The following is a 3420-nucleotide window of genomic DNA, read 5'->3' on the forward strand; positions in this document are numbered from 1 at the left end:
AACTAATAATTGCAGAGGTTTAAAAAAGAAAGAAAGGAAGGAAGGAAGGAAGGAAGGAAGGACACATACATATATATATACATACATACATACATACATACATACATACAGCTTTTCTTTAATTTGGTAGGGTTCCCCCCTGGGACTATGGCCCATGACTCTGGAGGGGATGGCACTCTCTTGACTTGGGTACGATGGGTCCAACCTCTTTCTGCACTAGGTAAGGTCCTTCCCAGGCTGGTTTGAGCTTCTCCTTCTTTCCATCATTTGATGAGGACATGGTCCCCAGGCTGATGCTGGTGTACTGGAAATTTTAGGGGTAGTGTCTGTGCTAGAATACCTCTGGTTTTAAGAGAAGAAAAGGTAGAGGACAGATCAAATATATAATTTTTAAGAAACTGATCTTTTGTTTCAAAGGTAGGAATGTCAGCAGTGGAGTATAAATAAGGCAATTCGTAGAGGATCTCATAAGGAGAAAGACCAATATTTTTCTGCAGGGCAGTTCGGATTCAGGTAGTGAAATGAGTTCCATTGTCTGAATCAATATTTTCTATTAGTCCTAACCTGGGTACTATATTTATAATTAATGCTTTAACTACATTACTAGTGCTTACATTTGAAAAAGTGATGGCCTCTATGCAATGAGTAAGGTGATCTACTATTACTAATAAATACTTTAGATGACTAATTGGAGGCATCTCTGTGTAATTAATGTGGATACTTTGGAATGGCCTTAAGCCTGGATTCCTTTTCCCCAAGGGGTAATCTTTTTATAGCTTGTCTATTAGTTTTTTTTACATACCAAGCAACTATTTGTAACCTGTTTGACTGAGGTATAAATTTTTATACACCCATAAACTCTGAGAAATGCATCACACATGGCCTGGGCCTGCAATGGGTCCCTTGATGTAGTTGGGATAACATTTTCCTCATAAGGGGTTTGGATAACATTTCTCTCTGGTCTAGTAATATCTAGTTTCCTTCTGAATTCTCTTTAGCACCTATTTTTATTAGTTTTTAGACCAAAGAAAGGCAAACACCATTTTATATTTGACAATGCTTCCTGTATGATTTTTATACCAGATAAGCAAAATTTCACCTTTATATTAGTGTGCTATTAATGTTAAACTTAATTTTAATAAAACCTTGTAGACATATTTATCCAATTTTAATGCCTAACCATTAGGTAAGATTTTTATAGACTCTTTTTAACCCTTTATAATCTTTGTTAAAGAGCAAGTTAGTGCTTTAGGAAAAACCTTTTATTTTAATTTCCAGATTACAGAAAAACTGCAGGATACCCTTTTAGCTTTAGCCAATATGTTTACACACAGAATTTCTTTTACAATTAATGTTTCAAAACTTGCTTAAATTTTCAAAACAAAGTTTAATCTTTTAATGTAGGTAAACATTCACATTCTTTTTTTTTTTTTTTGACAGAGTCTTGCTCTGTCACCCAGGATGGAGTGCAGGGGTGTGATCTCGGCTCACTGCAACCTCTGCCTCCTGGGTTCAAGTGATTCTCCTGCCTCAGCCTTTTGAGTAGCTGGGATTACAGGCATGCACCACCACGCCTAGCTAATTTTTGTATTTTTAGTAGAGATGGGGTTTCATCATGTTGGTCAGGCTGGTCTCGAACTCCTGACCTCGTGATCTGCCCATCATGGCCTCCAAAGTGCTGGGATTACAGGCATGAGTCACTGTGCCTGGACAAAAATTCACATTCTTATGCCTTCTTGTAATCCTTTTACTAAAAGTATATTTTACTTTTCTTACATACTTTGCATATGAACTGTTCCTTCAATAGTTTTACATTCAGGAGGCCTAATTACTTTTAAATTATACAACATTTTGTGCATACATTCCCTTTTATAACATTTTTCACGACTTTCACAAACAACTTTGACATTCCTCAAAGGTCTGACTTGTTGTAAACATCCCTTTCTTTAAATAACCAGTACATTTATTTTAGGACAAGAATTTACCATATAAGATTCTTTTTTCATAAATTCTCCCCCCCCTTTTTTTTTAATGTCAAAGATGATAACTGTTCTTTTCTAAAGCAGTATTGGAGTGTTATAGGGAGATATACAGGGCTTAAGAAGCCTATCATGGAGAAGACCTTTAATTATTAATTACAGGTTTAAATTTACCCTGGCTTTTAAAGGAATAGGGTACATTGCTTTTTCTTTACTATTTGTAGCTCTCTCTGCCTCTCTGACTCTGTCTCTTTCTCTCTCTCTCTCTCCCCGCCCTTCCTTTTACACTATCTTTCTCCCCAGTCTCACCTTCTGTGTCTGTCTCTGATCTCTGTCTCTTCCATTCTCTCTCTCACTCATTCTCTCTCTCTATCTCTCTCCAATCTTTCTGTTTCTGTCCACATCTTTCATTGCCAGACTCACAGGGTCTTTTCCTTAAGTCTCTATCCCATTCTCTCTCTCTCTCTGTCATTCCCTGTTTTCCTCTCTCCCTCACACTCAGTCTCTTCCTCTTTCTCTCTCTCTCTGGGTCTCCACATCTGCCGTTTCCTCCCCTTTCTCTTTCCAATTTCCCTTCTCACTTTCTCCCTTCCTCCCTTGCAGGGTGTTCTCCCTTCCTCCCTTGCAGGGAGACTACAGGGAGCCTCCCTTGCTAGGCTCCCGTAGCAGCTCTACCTATCATGCTTCTTTCTCCCCCTGAGAAGAGGGGAAAGGGAAGTTCTGAATATCCTTTTTATCCCTTACCTTACCTGGGGTATTTCCTATTTTTGGGGTGAGGCTTAATTTCCCTTTACTGGAAAATTTTCACCTTCCCTACTACTGGAGGTTTGTGTGAGGTTCAATCCCTACCTAATGGGGATTTCTCACCTATTTTTAACTTCCAAGACATCCCGACCAAGGAATACTTTACTGCCCCCACCCCACCCATGTCTTCTCTTACCTTGGTATGTCCCAACCAAGGAATACTTTACCACCCTGGCAGCTTCTCTTTCCTTGGTTGTGACCAAGGAATTCTTCACCGCCCCCCACGGTCTTTTTTTTTTTTTAACCTTGGTCTCGACCACCAAGGAAATACTTTACCAGCTTCCCTGGCATTTCCTTCCTTGGTCTGTGCACAGAGTTGCCATGGTATGTGAGGATCTTTTACTCTAGGTCACCGGCTGGTTTCTTTCCACATTGCTGAGTGTCTGGGTTTATTTGTCACACCAGGTAGGTCATGATTCCTTACCCTTGAGGCCATTGCAACAAGGCAGCAGGGCGCCTCCTCACAAGAGAGGACCAGAGACCACTCCTGGAGGAGAATGAACCCCTGTATGGGCCACCAGATTTGTTAGAAACAAAATGCTTGTTCCTTGCTACCACAAGAAAAAAAAATCAGGCCGGGCGCGGTGGCTCAAGCCTGTAAACCCAGCACTTTGGGAGGCCGAGACGGGCGGATCAC

The sequence above is a fragment of the Colobus angolensis genome, unplaced genomic scaffold, assembly GCF_000951035.1.
Source record: "Colobus angolensis palliatus isolate OR3802 unplaced genomic scaffold, Cang.pa_1.0 Scaffold87, whole genome shotgun sequence".
NCBI lineage: Eukaryota > Metazoa > Chordata > Mammalia > Primates > Cercopithecidae > Colobus > Colobus angolensis.